This window comes from Balaenoptera borealis (assembly GCF_965194805.1).
Source record: "Balaenoptera borealis genome assembly, chromosome: 7".
NCBI lineage: Eukaryota > Metazoa > Chordata > Mammalia > Artiodactyla > Balaenopteridae > Balaenoptera > Balaenoptera borealis.
This window is the reverse complement of record NC_138864.1, coordinates 50,501,925-50,527,171: the sequence shown is the minus strand read 5'-3', so window position 1 is coordinate 50,527,171 and position 25,247 is coordinate 50,501,925. Positions and strand designations below refer to the sequence as shown.

Genomic DNA, 25,247 nt, shown 5'->3' with positions numbered 1-25,247 from the left:
GCTTCATTATTCTAAAATAAAGAAGCAGGCCCTATCTGAGGCGTACTCATCTCATAGCAGAAGGACAAGGACAACGGCAGAACCACGAGCTGGCTTTTAAAGCTTCTGCACGTGTTACTTGCAGTCACACGTCATTGTACAAAGCAAGTCATATGACCACATGTAAAGTCGATGGTGCTAGAAGTCTAATCCTCTTGCAGCGACTGGCCCAGCTGAGAGCAGCAGCACATATCTTGACAATAATACAACCTACCAAAGTCTGGTCACGTATATTCACGTTCCTCTCCTACATGCACCAAAAAACCCATCTAATCACTTGTCAGACTCACAAGTCTAGCACTTCATGATAGCCCAGATGAGGATCTTAATCTGGAGAACTAGGAACTAAAAAGGATAATTTATATACTCTATCCCTCCCCCTTCATCCGGCACCACACAAATACGCAGTTCTAATATACTATGGTGGACACTTTTAAACAGAAAGGGGAAGAAGTGAGACACAAAGCAGTCACCATGTAGATTATAGCAAATCCGAAATGATAGTGGAAATGCCCCTTTCCTGGTTATGGTGAATGTTCCCTGATGGTCCCCAGGTTTGATGCCTGCCTGCAGTTGTCGACCCTATGATCTCCATGGCTCTTAGCTCTGCCCTCTGGCAGATCTTTTCTATTACACTCACTCCTTGGCATTATCTGAAGAGGGCATTGTGGAATATCCCCCCTATCCCCCCTACTATCAGGCTAAGTAATATCTTAGCCTGATTTTACTGCCAATAAAAATTTGGTAGGCCTGAAGTTTATCTTAAATTTTGAACACTCACAGTCTCTTTTATTCTGGGCTGATGGTTCATTTGGCAGTACAACTTTCTCAACACGTAGTAGGCTTTTTACTAATAGTATTTTATTTTATTCACAATCATGTACCAATAGCTACACCCATGATATCCATCTAAACTCTGGTACCTTGAGCTTACTGGGCTTCTAGAAGACTTGTATCCTTTATTCTATTTTCTCTGAGCCATTGTATCCAAAGGAAAGTATTTACTGGCTGCTACCTTAATCAGAGGGTTCTTGTTTGTTTTGTTTTCTTTTCTTTTTTTTTTAATCAGCAGAGATTTTAACGAAGGGAGTGAAAGTTACACTCTCGATTTGCTCTATGCTAAGAGGCTGTGTTGAAATTATCTTTTGTGACTTAAAGCTTTTCACAGTTTTTCTTTTACTAAGTAATGAAAAGACGCAGTTTCATCTTTCAGTGCTGTTAAGGCCTGACAGTTCTAGATTCCCTCTATTTTTTTTTTTTTTATTTTGATTCTCCTTACACACTGGCCAGTACCAACTGAATAATGACAGCAACTTGAAGCCACAGCTAATTTAAAACATTATATGCTCCCCAAGTTATTGCAGTTTACAATTTTGCCAAATATTGCTCTGTAGCATTATATGGGTCACCATCTTTCCAACCTCCAATAGAATTTTCTCACCAACTACGGCTTGATCTCAGTAAGAATAAAGCTTTTTTAAATACCATTCACATTATATATATTTTGTGTGATGGTTTCAGCTCTGCTCTATTATTTTGTACCCAGACTTATGAATTAGCTTATATCCCAGGAAAAAGAGTGATGGCAGAACCATGCCGTGGTCCTGCAACTTCTGTTCAGAAATAGGCCCTGGCACTATCACTCACATTCTATTTGCCAAATCAAGTTACATCACCAAGACTGACATCAAAGGAGTAGGAAGTATAATCTTCCTCATTCGCAGGGACACAGCGGAGAGGGGATGTAAATATTTTGACAGTAATGCAATCTTAAACATTTATCTTAAAGTTATGTTACTCAGTATACTAATATGTTAGTTGCTTGACATTTTTAGATAATTCTGTTTTTTTCCCTAATGGAGCTAATAACGCTGATGCTGCTTATAAATGTTTGATTTGTTAGTAAGATTAGCATGATATAGATATAATTCACTTATGCAATATTATATAATATAATACATTAGCTTCACTAATGGAATGTTAGATACTCACTGATGAAAAAAATGGAGTGCTTTGTAATATGCAGTATATAAGATACCTAAATGTTTGTCTATAATTTTTATTTCCCTAATGTTTCCAAGGAATAAGATCATAGATTTATAACAATCTTTGTCTTAATTAAAATTTTACCTCTTTAATTATAAAACTAGATGTATTCACTGAGTAAATTTTAAGGGGGGTTTAAGACTATCAAAATGTTTTAGGACAGGGGCCAGGTCTAGAATGAACTTGAGAAGGGTAGAAAATTTGGGTGTCATAGTTACAAAAATGATTCTCTCTCTTCACTCATCATAAGCACACATCTGGAGACACAGCATACACTTCTAGACCTTTCTATCACAAACTCACTCAACAAGCATGATTTTTTCCATTGCTTTAAGTGTAAAACTGAATATGGTACCATTCAAGCTAAGAGGAAAGAAGAAAAAGTTTCTTAACAGGTAATTTACAGGATGAAACCTATTGTTAAAATATCTGAGACCACAGAAGAGGACAATAAGTAATTAATTTGATTTATTCCCAAATAGCTATGAATCAATATTTTTGCTTTTACAGAGTTGCAAAATAAATAAGTGAAAAGATTTATAGACTTACAGTTTCATTCTCCTCCTAATTTCTACTGTTTTACTCTCAAAATTGGATTCTTTTGATTTGTATGGCAATAGAACTTCAAAGAAAATAAGCATTTAAGTGTATCAGAGCTGATACTCAGAAAAAATAATGATAAATAACAGTGCATGACTTAATTAGAGGCAAGTGGCCAGTGTGGTTAAAGAAGTCTGATATTTTATTCACAGTGTTTCAAAGAGAAAAATAATAAATCTACTTTGCAAACAACTTTACAATAGGTGTTGCAAACATCAGAAAGTTTCAAAAAAAATGTACCAGTCATGTTTCTAACTATGATTAAGAAATAATAGAAAGATTCAAAGTCTTGTAGGGAATCATATATATTCAGAATAAGGGATTATATATATTTAGAATAGGTGATCACATATATTCAGATGGAAATAGGGAGTACGGAAATTGTGGTGGTACTAAGCCGTTAGATAATTTAAGTTTAAAGTTTAATTAAAACATTACAAAGAATGTACAAATCAGCTAAGGATTCTCCAAGGAGAGTTCGTGTATGTGTGTGTATGTGAGTAAACACACGTGTGCTTGCATATGCATATGTGTTGTGTATATGTGTTATATATAATTTTATACAGTGCATATTAATATAAATAATATATATATATATTAGGAGATATATGTGAATAAAAGTTTACAAGATAGAATTATTAATATGAGTAAACTCAAGTATTTAAGCTATAGGTGATTAGTTTTATAATAGTTCATAGAATTTATTTTATTGGGAGAAAATTGTTTTCAGTGTAATTTTTTAAAAGCTTTTAGGAATTATCTGTTACCACTGGGACTCTCTTCATGACCTTTTAATGACCTAAAACTGTCCCAAGAAATTTGTCCAGGCTGATTTAAAGTCACCTGAAAAGACACTAAGCAGTTTATTTAAGGTAACAATTATTCTGAAGGGTATTAAACTAAGGGCAAATATGCTAATTTTCTGTTACTTTGTAATCTCACTGAAAATAAAAATAATAAAGTTTTTAGCTTCAGGTCTGTATTCTAAACGTGAGACAATCAATGACACTTTGGGATTTAGAATTTGTTTAGTGAAAGGATAGATGCCATGCAAATATTTTGATCAAATTATATTTATCTTCAGCCAGTGAAAGACTGGATAATATGACCTGTTTTAGGTCGTGTGAAGCCCCACATGCCATTTATTTGTTTCAGTTGCCTCACTTCATATTACTTCAAATATATTAATTCTACCTTTGTTCCTCACTGAGCATTTGTTTTTGTTTTAAAAATTTGAAAAGTCTTTATAAACGTACCCTTTCATTTCATTATCATTTTCTGTGATTTTTTTCTAACAATTTTTATGCATATTTAGGGATACTTGCAGAGTAAAAGAATCTTAAATATAAAGAAGCTTTCAGTTTAATAATTAATAAGGCTGAGAGTTTACATTTAACAGGAATTTATTTGAATATTTCTTAATTTATTATTTGCATCTTTTTTCATATTTTAGAAGTCATTCAATTTTTCACAACTTACATAATCTGGGACCTTGGAAGATATATGTGTCTTCCCTGAGCAATTTGCTGTATTTCCTAATGATATATCAGCCCCAGATATGTATACTCTAAATCTTGACTGTGTGTCTTTAATCCTCTGTTCAGAGACTTGGAGCCCTGAACACCCCTATAGTCTGACTCACATTTTTATCTCTTGTTTCCTAAGCATTCAGTACATACGACCATCATTATATTCATCATATTGAACTTCATCATTAACTTAGTTGTCTCTCAGTAAAATAAAAGATGGGAGACAGGAATGTATATTCTTTCATTGACTCAAATATATACATTCATTCAAATATATACATTCACTTAAAATACATATTCATTGTATATATTTGTTGGTTTTTTAAATTAATTTTTATTGGCGTATAGTTGCTTTACAATGTTGTGTTAGTTTCTGTTGTACATCAAAGTCAATCACTTATACATATACATATATCCCCTCTTTTTTAGATTTCCTTCCCATTTAGGTCGCCACAGAGCACTGAGTAGAGTTCCCTGTGCTATACAGTAGGTTCTCATTAGTTATCTGTTTTATACATAGTAGTGTATATATGTCAATCCCAATCTCCCAATTCATCCTACTCCCCCTCCCCTGCTTGGTATCCATAAGTTTGTTCTCTACATCTGTGTCTCTATTTCTGCTTTGCAAATAAGTTCATCTCTATTTGAACACTACTCTCTACCAGACATTGTTCTATTCACTGGGGATATAGTGACAAATGAAAAGCAAGTCCTTCTTCCCCAGAGGTTATATTTTAGCTGCATGCCTAATTTAATTTTACACCTAAAACATGGCCTGACATATTGGATACAATTTTTTTTTTTAATAAATTTTATTTATTTATTTTTGGCTGCGTTGGGTCTTCGTTGCTTCACGTGGGCTTTCTCTAGTTGCAGTGAGCGGGGGCTACTCTTTGTTGCGGTGCACCTTTTCTCATTGCGGTGGCTTCTCTTGTTGTGGAGCACAGGCTCTAGGTGCACAGGCTTCAGTAGTTGTGGCACAGGGGCTCAGTAGTTGTGGTGCACGGGCTTAGTTGCTCCGTGGCATGTGGGATCTTCCCAGACCAGGGCTCGAACCCGTGTCCCCTGCATTGGCAGGCAGATTCTCAACCACTGCGCCACCAGGATAGTCCTTGGATACATTTAATAAGTATTTTAAAGTGTTAATAAATAAGTAAAATATGGAATTTGTATAATTAAACATAATAACCTTTGAAGTTACTTAAATTTACACAGTTTAGAACAATTTAAACATTCAGAACAGACAACACATATCTTTAAGTTATTTGAAATATATCTACTAATTCTAATCAAAATCACTTTGAATTCTGCATCATAAATGAAATTAAATTTCAACTGATTACTTTTAAATGTTTTCATATCTATTTCCCAAATTACCTCATCTTTTCATCCACTCTTGAGAGAGAGAAGGAGAGATGGAAGAAGGAAAGGAGAAAAATTGAAAGAGAGAGATTAAATTTGGAAAGAACTTTTCTAGAAATATAAAGAAAGTTTTAAGTCTTTGCAATAAATTTGCTATGTTATTTTTAAAGAAAATGACCAATGCAAGTTTTAATTCAGCTGACTCCTAGTAAATCATTGCTTAATGAAAACAAGAACCGCAGAAAGTAAAACGTTACATTTGTTCTCAGTACATTCCGGTAGGAACTAGCAGACATCAGATTTGTCAATGCCACAACTTCCTTAGAGTTTCCAGGAGAACACCAGGATCAAAGAAAAGAAATAGATAAGATAAAGAGTTACAATCTCTTTGCAATAGGAGTTTCCCATTTAAGTTTTACTTGTTACTATCATTTTAGAACAAGTTGAAAGTATCCTGGTTAGAAATGTTTACCTGACACTAATGGAACCCCTTCTGACAGATATTTTATTGAAAAATTACATGGTGTGAATGAAAAAAAGAACTGTCAGGTTGGATCAGATATTCTGTATCTGCAGGTGGTTACTTGGCTCATATAATCTTCCCAAAGATATGTGGAAAACATCACCTGTGCCAGAAGCTTCTCTATTTTATCAGAGAAGAGGCACATTTTCATTCTGTCAAACAAGTATTTAATCATAGTTTAAACAATATCTTGTGTGTTAGAGTAAATTTTTTTGACCAACGTGATGGTTCCGTGGTGGTCAGTTTGATATAGAGAGATAAATGAAGTAATAAAACTTTCATTGTGTAAGTAAGCAATTTTAATTACTTTATCTGTAGTTGGGTTTTTTCTTTTTTTTTTCTTGGTTGTTTGTTTTGTTTTACAATATTTTGATTTGACCACTGTATTGTTATTAACTAGAAAATTGTGTTTGTGGCCTAGACTTTACCAATTTTTATAGTACATTTTTTTACCAGTTCAAATTTATTTACAGTTATAACCATTTTATATTTTGCCTCTCCATTTCCTTCAAGTCACTCCTCCCTCACGCGTTAGTCACTGACTTTATTGCCTTTTCTGGAGCAATCAGTGCACAGTCTGGCCTCAGGACCTTTGTATTTATTGCTCCTTTGGTCGTAAATACTCTTTCCCAAGATATACACATGGTTTCTTTCTTCAGACCTAAGGTAAAATGTCACCAACTCAGAGAGGACTTCCCTGACCATCCCAAGCAAATTAATACCCACCCACCTTCTATCCTTTTGTTTTATAGCACATAACATTGCCTGACATTGTATTACAAGTTTGTATGTTATTTGGCTTATTGTTTGTATAACATTTAAGTGCCTTAAGGCCAGGCACTTTAATTATTTGTCACTACTGCCTAAAATACTGTCTGGCACATAGTAAATACTCAATAAATATTTATTGAATTAATAAAAAATGTCTACATGGATTATGAACAATCTGTCCAGTTAAAGTTTATGAAGCTGTTCACAAAATAGTTAAAACGTTTGTAACATCAGGATAAAAGAAAATTCAAAGACATAAAAAGCAGAAGACCTTATATTTGGAACAAAACTTCCCTTTCTTGAGGCTTCCAGTAGTGAAATTCAGGAGATCAGAATGCTGAAATATTCTGACCCACCCCTCTGCAGGCCTTTAAGTGTTCATATGCAGAATATTCAACCACATGGTAGGCATGGCCACCATCAGCTGGGCTCAAGAGACTGGCAATGCCCTCAAAGTAAGTTGACCTCTAGACTGGCCATTAGAATTTCTTCTGCACAAGTCAAAGGGAAGCCCACACGTGGTATACGTTCCTCACGTACAGGCCATTACTGACGGAGGTCAAGGAAGAAAGACTCCCCCTATGTTAGTCTAAAGGTGTCCATCGGAAATCAAGAGGAATTCACACATCATTTGCTGTATCACACAGCACTATTATCAAGGGTCAAGTGGTCACCCTAAAGCCCTGAACACGCCTGACAAAACCTCACAACCATCCCTTTGCCCTCACTGACATGCACAGCCTCAACCCTGTGGGGAATCCCTCATCCCTCATTCCCATCTGTCTTGGGAAAATGAGGATTTGACTTATCATGACTGTTTTTTCCTGTTATGTCAGTAACCAGAACTTTCAAGTCATTCCTGACTCTCAAGACCCTAATCCTCATCTTCAAATTCTGTCTCCTGGTGCTCTTTCACCATGCTCTCTGGAACTCACCAACCAGGCCTCTTTATTTTCAACTGCTTATGTGTATTTTCTTCTTCTCTCTAAATGAAGCCTGGTTCTTCCCTGATGACACTGCTTCTCATGCCCGCTTTCAAGAGAGTGCTATATTCCTGTCACATCACTTAAATCGCCGGGATTGGAGGTAGGGTAATGTTCTGTTCCTCTTCAGTGTCACTTCCAGCGCAGTCTCTTTCTTCCTCCCTGAATTCCCTAGCTGTGATCTCATGACATTGGTAGGTATCACCTGATACTCCTCTTTGTAGAAGTCTTCCACCAACCTCTGGTCACTTCCCCTCTTCTTTTAAGATTTTAGCTTTAGCTTACTGTTACTCTCTCCAACTTCATTCTTGCCATACAATATGGTAATTTTAACATTCAAAGAGATGACTCTTCAAAAACACTAGTCTCTCAGTTACTTGACTCCTCTCCTGCAAAGATCTCATTTTCCACCATGAAACAATTTCACCCCCTTGTAATGTATGTGTACAAGGAATATTTAACATGGTATTGACATTTGAGTTTCAATGTGTGCATATATATTTAGGGTAGTAAATTTTCTGTTTTTTATCTATATACCTATCATAAATCCTTTGCTTAAATCAACTCTTAATTTATCCCTAATACTATCACATAGTAAGGGATCCAAAGAAGCATGTGGGATAATGTGTTCTACATTTCTGAAAAAATATTATAGAAATCGTCTATATTTCCCAAAAATGTACAGTAAAAGAAACAGGATTGGAAATAACTGTGAGAGCACTACTTCTGTATTACTGTAGTTTTTATTGACAAATAAGATTATATTGTTTAATAAGGCTAACACTTAGCTAATGAATCTCCATTACATTCTTTTTTTTTTGAGATAATATTAGGTTTTTGGCCCAGATTTGAATTGTCTTTATTTTGTTTTCTACATTGTTTTTATTATTTATTCAAATATGAAATAGTGAAAGACTAATGTTACAAAGCATCTATTTTAGTAAAATAAAACTATTCAATGCATATTTTAAATTTCATATTTAAAAAGATTCAGTTATTTAAAATTTATATTTACATATATGCCATATTTTCTTTATTTGGGAAAAAATAAAAAGCTTTTGTTAAAATGAAATCCTGTTACTTGCTAGCAGTGCCATGGAATTACTTCTTAGCTGCATTGTCACTTTGAGCCTTTCATCATCAGTAGTGAAAAATGTTAATGACATCATAGCATTATGGACAAATCAATAGAGCATGTTAGAGTTTCAACTAACTCTCAAATAAATCAGGTATTCTTTAGCAGAGTCAGAGACTAAATAGTGAATTATTTCAAAGTACCTCAAATCCAATTAGTGATTACAAATTGTCATTTGTTTGAAGGAGCCAGAGTGAAAAGGTTGTCAAATTCAGTGTCTGCCTCCCATAATACCTTTTCCCTTCTTACATTACATTTTCCAATGCAACGAATTGAAGTGGTTTGAAAAAAATTTATACTGACTTTTAAGCACCTATTAATTAACAGCTAATTGTTTTATTTACATTGAATTCTAAGAATGACCTTGTTTATTTTTATAGGGTACTTACTGTGTCCAGGTACTTAAACAGTTGGACTGAACAAATGTACCTCAGGAATTAAGAATTCTTCCTGGAAAGAGGTAAGAGATTTGAAAATAGGCACATGTTTGTATGTTAATAAGTTTTGGTGAAAACTTAGATTTACTAGTACATTTCTTTGGCACATAATTTAGAAGGTAATTTCTAAAAATTAAGGGCACTTTCTGTTTTCACTTGTATAGTCTTCTTTTCTGTGGAATGATTTGGTTATATGAGAGGGCTCCAACATTAAGAAAAAAAAAAACAGTAGTGTTTAGGGAAGCCACATTGCCACTTTAAAATGTCAAGATCTGGATTGCTACTATTTTGCTTTTCTTTCTTTCTTTTTTTTTCTTTTTTAAAAAAGTTTGTTATACTTAGGAATTAGACTGGGTTTTCCATGTTCCCTGGGAGTCACAGAGCAGAGGTAGATGGTGTGTGGGCAGATTGCCATCCAGAAAGATCCTTTGGCTAGCCTGCCCCTTCTACATTTCCTGGACCACATACGGTTACTATCAACTTGAAGCCATTCAAAAGTTTAAGTGCCAAACACAGAAGAAGGAGTCAGTTTTTAATGTGTTATGCTGTCTTAATTTTGACCTCAGATGTGAGAGACTGAAATATTACCTTTAAAATAAAATATGGTTAGGAAATCTGAATGTATACATATTACTTTTTTTAAAACCCTCTTTAACTGTGATTGTTGCTCAAGACTCATTTCATTGTATAAAGTAGGAAGAAAATTTACCAGCATTAGGCTTACCATTCCCACTGTATTATATATATTGCTATTAGAAGGAATGAACAAAGGAGTGAAAACATACAATAAACATCTATGAGTAGTGTATGGGATTGGTAAGGAAAAAAAATTAAGTGTTTTTTTCCCTTATGGGTCTTTGAGTAGAATAAAATTCACTTATCAATTTTAGTTTAATTTTTATTTTAGTAAAACTGAAGATATTCCAATTTTATTGAGGTTCTTTGGATTTAACTAGATGATTATTCCTATTTAATGTGAACAACTGCTTTTTTCCCTAGGTTTTTTTTCATATTTAGTATGAAGAAAAATAAGATTTTTATGAAAAATATTTATATTATAATTGCTATATGGAAGCTTCACTTATATATGCAAATCATTTACCACATAAGGTGGAAATTCACTGACTTGAGGTGTACATTGGAATTGTTAAAGTTAATATCAAGTCAATATGGATTTTAAAGTTTTTATAGGGGATATATCTCATATCTTTAGCATTGGTAGGGCAATAAAGACTTCAAAATATGGCTTTTGTATTGCCAGTCCTCTAATACATACGTATGTATATATACATGAATGTCAACATCTGTATGCATATGTATATATATTCATTTTCAGCTAGATTAATTTTTAGCCTTCCACAATACTAATTTCCTGGATGATATTTTCCATTAGTGCGTCATGTACGTAAACAGTAAACATTTGCTTTCTTTTTCAGCAAATAAGAACCTTCCGATCTTCCCATTACAATTGCCTCATAGGACACAAATAAAGGAGGCATGGTTCACAAAGTAAATTTCCTGGGTCCTAATTAAAATCTGTCCCAAATTTATGAAGGCCAAAGTCATATATAGACTTGATTTCTATGTCATTGCCATCATCATCTTTAATGTATACTTGATAATCAAGCCAGTTTTTCAAAATTAATTTATAAAAACATCAGCAGTCCATATGGATGAGTCTTAAATCACCGAATGCAATTAACAATGTACACATTGGATTGAAATGAGACAGTGACTGGTTGTCAACTCATGAATATTTATAAAAGAGTAGTAAATTCACCAAAAATCTGATGAAATTTACTTCCAGGTATTGCATCTAATAGAACTATTTGCAGAATTGAACTTACGATTCTAGGCTTTGAGTGATACAAATACAAACTAGGGTAGATAAATATCAGTTTGTTGGAAAATGCCATCTGGCCATCCCAAAGTGGGAGGCCTGAGACCTGTTTTTTATCAATATCCATTTCAGTGACAGTGCTACTTTATCCCTTATTTTCTCCTTTTTATTTTTTCTTTTTTAAACAGAGCAACCTGAAGGAGAATATCTGCATGTAAATTTATTAAAAATATTTAATATAAATAATTATTTTAAAGAGTAGACAATCAATGTATTTTTTTTGTCCTGCTAATTCTATTATTTAATGGCTTATTTGCTTAGGGAATGCCAAGATCCATGGCATTTTTTTCCTCTCCTGAATCTGAAAACAGTTCTGCAACTATAGACTGTTTTCTAGACATGGCTTCATATAAGTTTGATTCTAAACAAATTCTAGATTGAATATATACAAATATCTTACTAGGAAGCTCATGACAAAAATTTTAAGCATCCATAAAAAAAGTAGAAGGCAATTAAAAGAGACTGTAGTTAAGAAAGAGATGTGCTGATTTTGGAAGAGGAATACGAGATAAAATTCCACATTAACTAAAAAAGAAAAATTAAAAAGGTGTGGATAAGAAGGAAGAAGAAGATACAAATCAGAATGCTAAGAAGAGTAAGAGTAGTATATATAATTTGTTATTCCATTCAAAGTTCATTGTCTTATGACTACTGAATAACTTTGGTCTGTTTTGTAAGAAGTTCTCATATACTAGAATGAAATTATATTCCAGACTCACATAGTTCTGGATTTTCAAGCTGAATTACTGTGTGGCCTTGAGAAAATTACCTTGCTTTTATCTAATTTTCTCATTTATATGTTGGGACTAACAATACCTAATTTTACTTGCTTACATTTTTTTTGCTTACACTTTTTACGTATTTTGAAACAGTTTATGATTTACTTTAAAACTGAATTTTGAAATGTACAGTATAGTTTTCCCTTTCTTTGAATACTTTACAAAGTGCTTTTTTATTTACCTTATCTTTCAAAAGAGTTCTACTTTTTTCTTGGATATTTAAGTATGTCATTTTTCTACTCTAGATCGTAAGCTTTTTTAAGGTGAAGAATATTTTTTATTCATATGCCTCCCCCCCGCAACCAATGTAAGGAACAGACAATATTTATTTAGTGAGTGACTGAAGGAAAGAGTATGAACCTTTAAAACAAAACCATTTAAAACATTTAAAATTCTCTAAAGGATGTCAATATTTAATAGATAAAGCCTTTTTAAAAAATGATGAATAACTCAAAATGTTACTGTATTAATTTAGCTGTTATTTAATTTTGATTGTTGAATATGTTCTCTTAGCTTATAGCATATTAGAATTTCAATATTTAATATTGAATAATATTCAATATTCACTTCTAAGATTTTTCAAGGAATTAAAATAATTTTTCCTTATCAGAGAAGTCCTTAGACATTTTTTTTTTCTTTTTTTTTTTTTTTTTTTTTTGTGCGAGGGCCTTCTCTAGTTGCGGCAAGCGGGGGCCGCTCTTCATCGCAGTGCGTGGGCCTCTCACCGTCGCGGCCTCTCTTGTTGCGGAGCGCAAGCTCCAGACGCGCAGGCTCAGTAGTTGTGGCTCACGGGCCCAGTTGCTCCGTGGCATGTGGGATCCTCCCAGACCAGGGCTCGAACCCGTGTCCCCTGCACTGGCAGGCAGACTCTCAACCGCTGCGCCACCAGGGAAGCCCCTTTAGACTTTTTTTAAAGAAAAAGAGAAAGGTGAGCTAAGAAAATCATGCTGGAACTGAGCTCCTACTTAGTTGTAGTGACAAGAATCTTGGTGACCTGGGCAACTAGGAAGCTCTTACCTCATTACCCTGGCCACATATTAGTGCCCACAGAGTCAGAAGGAATGCTTAGAGGCATGACTTTCCTCCTGAGGGAATCTAGTACATGCCTACCTTCCTCTGCACTCAGTGAGGGTGGGATCGGAGAGGCCACGAGTAGGAGAGGAATGTTACCTACCTTTTAAAAAAACTTCATTGTCTGCATGTTTGCACAAAGCCTGCTTCAGATTCAGACTGAGTCGTTTATTTTTCTGGCTAATAATTCCTTCTTTCCCTAAACTGTAATTTTTTTTTTCTTCAATCTTTGATAATCTGTGCTAAATGGTTTTAGGTCCACAGAATTTCTGAGCCTGCAGGGACTTAGGAGATCATTTCATTGTTTACATAAAGAAACCAAGGCCAAGAAAAATTTAATACAAATTACAGAGACTAAGAACGTCAACTCCAAACTCTCATTCTACAGTTCTTTTCTTTATATCATCATATCTTGCTTCCAAAATACTGCTTTTGCTGGATTTTCTTCCTTACTCATTTTGGGATTGTCTGTTGACAGTTTCCATTATTTATCAGCATTGTCTTCAACTGCAATTGATATTTGTGTGAACAAAATAAAGAGGTGGCATTTTCTTCTTTCACAAAGAGAAGTCTGTCAGTGGGTGGAAATAATTGAGCAAAAAAGATTGGGTAATAAGAGAAAGACATATGTACTACACTACCTCAAGGAACAACCCTTTTGGGGGAATGGAATTTTATGGCTGGTTAAATATATGTCTCTATATATGTGTCTACATATATATATAAACATATGTCTACATATATATAAATATTTGCCTATATATATATATATATATATATATATATGTATATATATATATATGGCAAAATGCTGCATAGAACCTTTGTCTCTGTTAAACACTTTGAGATGTGTACGACTTCTTTGGGTGAAGGCTCTCTGTCAGTTTATTTTTCCCTTACTAACTTTACTGAGGGGATACTTTAGGTAATAGAAACTGCACCTGGTTTAGAGGGCTCAATTCTGTGAGTTTTGACATTGCTGTACACCCATGAAATCACCCGCACAAGCAAGGTATAGAGTATTTCTCCACCCTGACAAGATTCCTTGTGACCGTTTACTTTTTTTGTACTATGCATTAGTTTGCATTTTATATGAAATAAGTATACATATTTGTGTGTATTTTTTTTACTTAGCATAATGGTTTAGAGATCTACTTGTTTGTATCAGGAGTTCATTTATTTTTATTGCTGAACAGTATTCCATTGAATGGATACACATTTGTTTATTCACTTGATGGTGGATATTTAGTTGTCTTTAACTTTTGACTTTTCTTAATTAATTTTCTCTGAGCATTTGTGTGCAAGCCTTTCTGTGGACATGTGTTTTCATTTCTCCTGGGAAAATATGGAGGATTGGAATATCAGAGTTATTTGGTAGGTGTATGTTTAATTTTTTAAGAAATGACAAACAGTTTTCCAGAGTGGTTGTACCATTTGGCACTCACCTGATCAGTGTATGAGAATTCCCATTGCTCTGTGTCATGGGTCTGCAAACTATACTTCTTGAGCCAAATTCAGCTGTACTTATAAAGTTGTAGTGGAGGAGAGGGTGTGGAGAAAAGGGAACCCTCTTGCACTGTTGGTGGGAACGTAAATTTATACAGCCACTATGGAGAACAGTATGGAGGTTCCTTAAAAAACTAAAAATAGAACTACCATACAACCCAGCAATCCCACTACTGAGCATATACCCTGAGAAAACCATAATTCAAAAAGAGTCATGTACCACAATGTTCATTGCAGCTCTATTTACAGTAGCCAGGACATGGAAGCAACCTAAGTGTCCATCAACAGATGAATGGATAAAGAAGATGTGGCACATATATACAATGGAATATTACTCAGCCATAGAAAGAAATGAAATTGAGTTATTTGTAGTGAGGTGGATGAACCTAGAGTCTGTCATACAGAGTGAAGTAAGTCAGAAAGAGAAAAACAAATACTGTATGCTAACACAGATATATGGAAAAAAAAAAAAAAGTTCTGAAGAACCTAGGGGCAAGACGGGAATACAGACACAGACCTACTAGGGAATGGACTTGAGGATACAGGGAGGGGGAAGCGTAAGCTGGGACAAAGTGAGAGAGTGGCATGGACATATATACACTACCAAACGTAAAATAGATAGCTAATGGGAAGCAGCTGCATACCACAGGGAGATCAGCTCGGTGCTTTGTGACCACCTAGAGAGGTGGGATAGGGAGGGTGGGAGGGAGGGAGTTGCAAGAGGGAAGAGATATGGGGACATATGTATATGTATAACTGATTCACTTCGTTATAAAGCAGAAACTAACACACCATTGTAAAGCAATTATACTCCAATAAAGATGTTAAAAAAAAAAGTAAATTTCAACCCAGAATTCTACATACAATGAAAATATTCTGTAATGTAGGAGGCAAAATGAAGATACTTTTTAATAAAAGATAAGTAAGAGAATTCATTGTTGGCAGACCTGTACTTCAAGGATTGCTATAAAAAAGTCCTTCAGATTGAACAGAAATGATACCAGATAGGAATTTGGCACTTTAGGAGAAAATAAATAGCGTCAAAATTCGTTAAATATCTGAATGATTGTAAATTTCTTTAAAATAATATACTATTTAAAGTAAAAAAAAAAAAGTTGTAGTGGAACATAGCCACACTCATTTGTTTATGAATGAGCTGCTTTCATGCTACAAAAGCAGAATTAAGTAATTGTGACAAAAACCATATGGCCCTCAAAGCTTAAAATATTTACTATCTCGTCCTTTAAACAAAAAGTTTGCTGATCCCTGCTCTGCATCCTTGCAAAACTTCATGTTGTCAGTTTTTTAATTTTAGCCATTTTCATGTATATGGAATAGTATTTCAATGGGGCTTTAATTTGCATTTCCCTCATAACTAATGATAATGAACATCTTTTAATTTGTTTATTTGCCATCTGTATACCTTCTTTTCTAATATATCTATTGAAATATTTTGCTAAATTTTTAAATTGGCTTTTTGTCTTACTAATAATTTTGAGTTTTAAGAGCATTTATATAATCTAGATACAAGTCCTTTTGTAGATATATATGTTTTGTGAATATTTTCCTTCGCTTTATAACTTTCTTTTTCATTTCCTTAAGTTTCTTTTGAATAGCAAAAATTTTAGTAGGGATCAAGTGCAATATATCATTTTTTTCTTCTTTTATGATTGTTGGATATTAAATCTTGCTTATCGCAAGGTTACATTTTTTTCTCCAGTATTTCTTCTAAGGGTTTTACTGGTTGAGTTTTGAAGGACTATGACCCATTTTGGGTCAATTTTTGGATGTAGTGTAAGTAAATGTCAAGACTAATCTTTTATTCCATGTCAACGTCTAGTTGTTCTATATGTTGAAAAGACATGTTTTTCTCCATTGACTTATCTTAGGAAATTCATCAAAAATCAGTAGCCTATTTCTGGTTTGTCTAATTTTCTCCATTGTCTACCCTTTTGCCAATAACACACTGTCTTGATTTTTGTATTCTTTTTTCTTTTTAATTTTATTTATTTTATTTATTTTTGGCTGCATTGGGTCTTCATTGCTGCGCATGGGCTTTCTCTAGCTGTGGCGAGCAGGGACTACTCTTTGTTGCAGTGCGCAGGCTTCTCATTGTGGTGGCTTCTCTTGTTGTGGAGCACGGGCTCTAGGTGTGCAGGCTTCAGTATTGTGGCATGCAGGCCCAGCAGTTGTGGCTCACGGGCCCTAGGTGTGCAGGCTTCAGTATTGTGGCATGCAGGCCCAGCAGTTGTGGCTCACGGGCCCTAGAGCACAGGCTCAGCAGTTGTGGCACACGGGCTTGGTTGCTCCGTGGCATGTGAGATCTTCCTGGACCAGGGCTCGAACCCATGTCCCTTGCACTGGCAGGCGGGTTCTTAACCACTGTCCCACCAGGGAAGCCCGATTTTTGTAGTCTTAAAATTAAATTGTATCAGATGACCAACTCAGCTATATTTTAAATTTTAAAATTTCTTTGGTTCTTCTAAGTGGTTTGCTTTCCCATAAAACACGCCCCCCCAAAAAAAAGCCTCCTGAAATTTTAATTAGGATTTTGTTGAATTTATAAATCAACTTGTGTTTCTTTAGATATCTCATTATTATTGATGTTTAATTTCATTGTGGCCAGAGAACATACTCTGATATCAGTCATTTAAAATCTACTGAGAGGGACTTCCCTGGTGGTCCAGTGGTTAAGAATCTGCCTTCCAATGCAGGGAACGCGTGTTCAATCCCTGGTCAGGGAACTAAGATCCCACATGCCATGGGGCAACTAAGCCCATGTGCTCTATAGCACACATGCCGCAACTAGAGAGCCCACATGCAGCAACTACTGAGCCTGTGCACTCTGGAGCCCTCATGCCACAAAAAGAGAGAAGACTATGCGCCGCAACGAAGAGCCCGCGCGCCACAACAAAAGATCCCGTGTGCCGCAGCTAAGACCCGACACAGCCTAATAAATAAACAATAAAAAATGAAATAAAATTTTAAAAATAATAATTTTTAAAAATAAATAAATAAAAAAATAAAATCTACTGAGAGTTGTCTTAAGGCCCACTGTGTGTATTTCATACTGCATTTTAGATCCACTATGTGTTTACTGATCTATTTTTGTCTACTCATTTTAATAAAATCCCTTACTATGATTAGTCAGTTTTAATTTTCTTCCCTTCCTTTAGTTCTGTCAATTATTGCTTCTTGTACTTTATGGTTCTTTTATAAGCTCGTACACATTTATGCTCAGTATGTCTTCCTGCTGAGTTGCCCCTTTTATCATTATGTACTGTTTCTTCTTATCTTTGGTGATGCTTTTGCCTTGATGTCTACTTTAGATGATATTAACATGGTCAACCCAGCATTCCTATGCTTAATATTTGCCTCTATTTATTTTTAAGTCATTTGTTTAATTAATGCTGAAGTTGAGCATTTAATGCATTCTGATTTCTGTTCTTTTGTCACATATATCCCCCCTATTTCCCACCAGAAAAAGAAAGCTTTTAGGATCTTACATTTGTCCCTGATATTCTGACATGTAGTTATGTCAGATTTGGGATTTGTTTTATTTTGTGATCATTGCACTAAGCACTAAGCAGACCCTTTTAATCTGAAGACTTATGCCCTTCATTTATGGGAAATTTTCTTGTTATATATAAAGATCTTTATACCTTTATGTCTATATATAGATATATAAATACAGATAGATACAGATAGATTGATATATATGTATAAAATAATTATCTATATATATAAATAGATATGTGAAATATATATAAGAAATTATATATAATATATGTAATATATAATATGTATTTCTTCCCTGAGTTTTCTGTCTTTTCATTCTGTTGGCCCTACAAATCTGATATTTGACTGCTTTAATTGATCCATTAATTTTCTTTAACCTATATTCCTCCATTTTGTGTTCTTGCTGTCATACTTATTGGGAATTTTTCCTGGTTTTGTCTTCCGACAATTGTATTATAGTTCCTATTCCAGTTATCATAGTTTTAAATGCTAAGAGCTCTTTTTTGGTTCTCAATTTCTTTTTTCTTATAATCTTGTTTGTTTGCTTATTTATTTTTAATAAATTAAATATATTTTATTTCTGGAAAATGTTCATTATAGTTTTGAGATGTTCTTCATGTCTTTCATCGTTTTTGTTTTCTCCTAGTTCTTTCAGTTGCTATTTTGAGGGGTTTTGTTTTCCATTTATGTTGTCAGATTTCCTCTTGAGTCAGGTAATTCTGAGCTGTCTATTGGTAAAATATCAAACCATTTTTGGAAGCATTGTATGGGTAGGATCGGGGAGGGAGGGATTAGAGTGTATTTTATGGATCATTAGATTACACTTTGTATTGAAAGGTAAGCAAATCAGTCTTTTCGCAATGGACCACCAAATGATGATATGTGGGGTACTTTCTCTAGTGCTGTTTAATTTCTCCAATAGTTGGCAGAGGGAAAATACTGAAATTGATCGTTGATATTTTGGGAGCAAAATGGGGGAAATGTTGACCTCCTTATTTTTATCCTGGTAAGGTATGCCTTTGAGCACTCATCATCTCCCAGTTTCCTTAGAGTGAGTGGGTTTGCTTTTCTTCAGAGGTCTTCTAACTCCACTTTGTCAAGTTTATTCAAATTCCTTATCCCCAAATTTCCTTAAAGTCTTATATTGCTGTGATCATTTTTATCATTCTCTTGGTCCTAGTGGATGAATATATTTCTGTTTCCTTGTTTGTTAACTCTCTTATACCTTTACTGGGGCTAAGGGAGGGAGAAGAGATGGATTTGTATGTTTAATCTTCCTGGTTTAATTGGAATTCATATTATATGCTTAACAAATAATCAGATATTGTATAAACAGATTTATAAACTTAAATATGATTATGAATGATGGTGATGTGTTTCCAGAGGTTTGATAGGCAGAAGAAAGAATTTCCTAAGTTTCTCAGGAACAGATATCTAGACCAATGATTAATTACACTTTCCTCCCTTGTGGCCATATCTTGAGAATCATTTTATAACTTATTGGCACCTTTACTATATGAAGAGAAGAAAACTCACATGTCTCCATTCTAATACATACTAAGAAATTTTACTAAGAGATTCAGTAGAGGAGGGATTGGAAATTATTGGCTAAAACGATGCTTTGAGATTATCTGCAGATTTCATTACTCATGTTATTTCTGTTCTCCTATTACCATAGATAATTGACTATAGCTTAAGTGGGAGTATAGACTAAAATACAGTTACAGCTCATCTGGGTTTCATCAAAACTGTATCCCTGTTGGGGCACAACTGGACTTTGAAACAAGTTATGTCTGGAAGTACTACCCAGAGTCATCAGAGATTTGCCTGAGGTCTGAGACAGTTGCTGTGGAAACTATCCCACTCCACTCTTCTTTAGTGAAACCTCAACCAACAGCAGTTAGCCAGAACTGAAAATAAGAAAAAGTGAAGAAATAAGCAAAAAGAAACAGGTATTAACATTAGCTGAATTTGTAGACTGTTGTACATAGATCCATGTAGATTAGTTATTATGAATGGAGTTTCTGGAACAATTAATTTTAGTCAACACTATAAACATTAAGGCTCAGATCCTCAAGTTTTTGAGGAATTTTGTCCCACATCATTCTAAACATGTGGTCACAAGTTCCTTGAACTTTCTTTGTTAAGCACAATTGTGTTTTGTTTCTAAAAGTGAAGTTAAAAAAATTCAGACCAAAACATAGAATTAATTTTTAATCAGAAAAGCAGCGACATTCAGATGAGATTATTTAACAGTCTGTATTTTAAGTAGTGCTTTTCTAAATATTATTAAAATCTCAAAAAAGTATATCAAACGGTATTCAGAAAGCCATCTTACTGAATAATATAACAACTGACGTGATTTGAAATGGTGTTAAAGCTGTAAATACATTGTCAAATTGTCAAATTGTGATTTCTTTTGGGGGGGGAGTTGGGAATTTTGAAGTGAAAATACATTTTTTTAAATGATGGTATTTATAAGATTTTTCACCAACAATACTCACAATACTAAATTCTCCTTGTATAGTGATTAAAAAGCTATCAAAAGGAGTATGGGGATACAAAGATGAATAAAATAAAAGCGTGTTTAATCATAAAGTATTCCCAGGATATCTAAGATCAGTTACATCAATAGAAAAATCAATTGCAGTTCTACGATTATTTAAGAACACCCCAAATTTCCCTGTTAAGCAGTCAAGAAGTCCCTATACACAATGACAACTATAACTTGCTATATAGACTGCCATTCTGCCATAGATTCAGTTGGTAAGGAAATTATGATATCAAATGGATTGAAACACATTGCTATTACCAGGTAATATGCAAAACATATCCATCCCTTACCATGAATCTCATCCAATTTTTAAACTAGTGGATGGGTGTGATGCTCGAATTCATAATTAAAAAGAAGATACACATGTTGAAGTGGCTATTTTGAAGAAAGTACATGAAATGGTTTTATCAATTGGTCTGCCAAAATGCCTAATTTCAATCTCATCCATTCATCTAGCTAACTCCGTATAAACTTTCACATCTCGGCTCAATGCTACTTCCATAAGAAAAGCCTTCATGTTTTACAGTATTGTCATGCTTAAAACTTCTTGTTCAATGCTATCTTTTATATGTTATATTTTCTATTAAGTTAGTGATTGTGATTCTCTATTTACTGTTTTATTCACTAGTAGTTGCTCAGTTAATATATTTATTATTATTGAGCTTATATTTAAACATTATATATTTTGCTTAATTATTATCATGGTTTCTTATTGCTTTCAGTAAAATATGAGAATACCTATGAAAGTGGCTTTCACTTATGGATTTATGGACATGTTTGAATTATCAAATCCAAACTATGATAATGACTATTATATCATAAGCTTTTGCAAAGTTATCCTAAATGTGTTGTTGACTTATTTTCAAAATCATAATAAAAATCCTTGATTATAACCTAAATTTAAGTGCAACCAAGAAGGGGTACACTATATAGTAAAAAAAAAAAAAAAAAAAAAAAAAAAATGTCTAAAACTTTGGCTTGAGTATCAGAAGGAATTAATTACAATTTTTTACTTACTAGTTGTTTCGTTTTACCAAAGAAAACAAAGTTAGAACAGGAAGAATTTTTAAAAATGATTCTGCACAATTCTTTTAGGTATAAGAATGAAAGAAGTGAGGAGAGAAAAGCACAATGATTTGTCCCAAATAACCAGAGTCAATAGAAAGCGTAGGTATAGAAGACAAATTTTTGAAAGCTGTAAAGACACTTTTTCTACTGCAAACATGTGGACTTCATTTTAGTTATTTCCCTCCTTAAGAATTGTGTTCTTTAGAAAAGTTGTGCCTCAAGCAAAAAATAAATGATACCATTCATGTTTCGTGAATGAAGTAAAATCTTTCTCTCTACAGCCTGGTCACTTAATGTAAGAATATCCAACAAAAATAACAAACCTAATACCACTCATTTAACAACAAAATGATGCTGTCAGCATTTTGATTAATGTCTTTTGAATCAAGAGACCATTGTCTTATAGATAAATTCTAGAGCAATTGATAGTCTAGACTCTGAAGTTGGATGGAGGTGCCTTCTAAATTAAATCCTTTCATATCCCACAGGCTGAGATCATGCACATCTGAGATGTGTTAGTTGAAATTCCACACAATCCTCAGTTGCCAAGTTTGCATGGACTGAACATGATACAAAAAGCAAAGAAGCTAAGAAAAATTAACATTAAAAAATGAATATTATACAAAGGTCCTACACACAGCAGTGAGACGAGAAGGGCCCCTAGCATTCTCCATTCACAGATTTAAACCTGAAGTTGAACTATACTTAACCCCAAGAAGAAACTCTGAAGGTAGGGAAAAGAGTTTCAAGACTGAGCAACCAAAAGTGAAATAAGTCAGAGATAGACAACTACTGTGTGATCTCACTTATATGTGAATTGTAAAAAGCTGAAACAAAGTAGATTGGTGGTTGCTAGGGATTGGGGGTGGGGGAAATGAGGAGAATTTGGTTAAAGGATACAAACTTCCAGTTACAAGATGAGTAAAGTTCTGCGGATCTAGTGTACAGCATGGTGTCTATAGTTAACAATACTTTATCGTGTACTTGAAAGTTGCTGAGAGAAGATCTTAAATGTTCACACACACACACACACACACACACACAGAGTAATGTGAGGTGAGGGCTGTGTTAACTAACTTTATTGTGATGATCATTTCACTATACATATGTGTATCAAATCATCATGTTGCAAACCTCAAACTTACCCAATGTTATTTGTCAGTTATATCAAATAAAGCTGGAAAAGAAAGATTGAGTAACCAATTAATTCAGAGGTATGGTGTGAACAGCTTTCTGTTGGGGACACATAATACAAGATGTGATTCTTTCCCTCAAGTATCCGGCAATTTAATTGAAGATGTACTTTTCTCACCATTTTACCAGTTCAGCATTCATTTCCTGAATATTTAGAGCATTCAGGTATTATGATAAATCTTTGGTAAAAGAGGAATAAAAATAAGTGCCCTATAATCAGAGGAATGTCATCACGGGAGCAATATAGTAAAATTTTCATTAAAATATGGTAAGTGCTAAGATGGCAGGGTGCCCACTTCTCAGTATTTGCTTAGCCTTCATAGAACTCCCATGAGAAGAATATAGGAATTTAATTTATTTAATTATGGTGATAAATATAGACAAATAACCTAATATGAAACTGGCCAAAGCATATAAATAGGAAATTATATCAGACTAGACTATAATGTGCAGCAAGCATATGAAAGGATGCTAAAGCTTACTAGTTGGAACCTGCCAACTATAGCAGTAATGAGATGCCATTTTTCTTCCATGAAGTTGGTGAAAATTAAAAAGAAGAAAACAAGCCAGTGATTTCTAGGGTTCCAGGAAGTAGGCTCACTCATTACTGGAGAGAATCCAAATGGCCATGAATTCATGAAAACTGATCAAGAAATAGGTACTAAAATGAAAATTGCATATATTTTAATAAAATAACAACTAACAAACAAGTAGGGCAAATCAACAAGGACAAAAGTGAAAACTCCTCCAATAGTATCCAAATCTTCACTACTGGGGAAGAGTTAAGTAATGCGGTTTTAATCTGGACTATTGACTATTACACGTTAATTAACAGCACGGGTCAGATCTATGCATTTGACTGGAGGCCTATTCATGATGTATGTGTCATGAAAAACTGTTTTGCTAAACAATGTTTATGTTGTGATGCTTTTTGTAAAACAGATTACATAGAACTCAATCGATATGATATATGTATATACATATACGTATACATATGTACGTGTTCATCAGTGTGAAGAAAGATGTGGAAGAGGCTGGTGCTGATCTTGGCAGCCTGGGGCATGAGGAAGGGAGTTAATATAGGTGATTTAATGTAAAATTTTCCCCTTACATAGCTTCTTATATTTTCACTAGTTGAGGTGAACACATGTTGATTTTGTTTGAAAATATTTATTATAACAAAACATAGATATTCTGGGAAATAGTGAGATGAATGCACTTGAAATATTTTTTTGGATTATTAGTTGTTTGTAATTTATAGACCTGTGGCTTTTCCCCATCGATTTGTACAGGTAATCAAGAGATTAATAATATTACTTCTAAAATTAAGATATTATAAACCAAAATAAAATTGTTAGGGTTTTTTACACTAATTTGTGAATTATTTTTCTATCTTTCACCGCACCTACTAATAGGTAGGTTGGAGTAGGTAGCGTTGTACAATAACACTTTATAAATGTGTTATTGTACATACACGAATAGTCCATACACAGAATGTAAGAAACACCATTGATTAATGTTCAGAAAGAAGCCCTGACATATCTACATAAATCAACATGCAATTGTGAGAAAGCAACTCCAGCTCCTTTGAGAAGATATTCTTTCATGAAACTGAAGTGCTCCTGACCTGGGTCTGAATAAGTAATTTTGTCAGTCCACTGCTCAGGGCACTGTGGATAAAACCATGAGGCTGATACTTCACAGCAGTGATTGGCCCAGATGTTTGAATTTTGATTATGTTTGAGATGGAAACATTCAAAAATATGTGCTTTAATTATAGACATGGAAATAATTATTTCTCTGCCTCATCCATCACCCTGCCAAGGCTGAGATATTTTAACTACTGCTTTGTCCAATGCATTTGCAAACAGACATTCTGCAATTCTGCTAGAACTGTTTTCAAATTACTACTTGTATATAATTTGCTTCAAGAAATATGTAAATGAATACTCACATACATACATTAATATATTCACCGATTATTTCTCTACTGTCTGGTCCACATGTAAAAACTTTCAGAGAACCAGAGAAGATATTTTTCACAGCAAAATAACCTACAAAACATACACTAATCTTTGACTTTTAAAATACATCCAAAGGTCTTTGTTATGGCTAATCCCAATTTTCTAATAGAAAGAGATGCAACTTCATATCACTTTTATACATTCTTTTTAAAAATTTTATTTATTTATTTATTTATTATTGAGGTATAGAGTCACATAAGTTTCAGG

General features: G+C 33.9%; 1 protein-coding gene across 3 annotated transcripts in view; it reads left to right on the top strand.

The window, feature by feature from the left end:
* The window catches only part of SEMA3A (semaphorin 3A), a 502,916-nt gene that overhangs the window by 159,694 nt on the left and 317,975 nt on the right, over positions 1-25,247 (top strand). For all 3 annotated transcript variants that reach the window (XM_082398309.1, XM_082398310.1, XM_082398307.1), the window contains exon 2: positions 9,369-9,448. The gene's annotated coding sequence lies outside the window, so the exon portion shown is untranslated. The remainder of the gene's footprint in view (positions 1-9,368; positions 9,449-25,247) is intronic.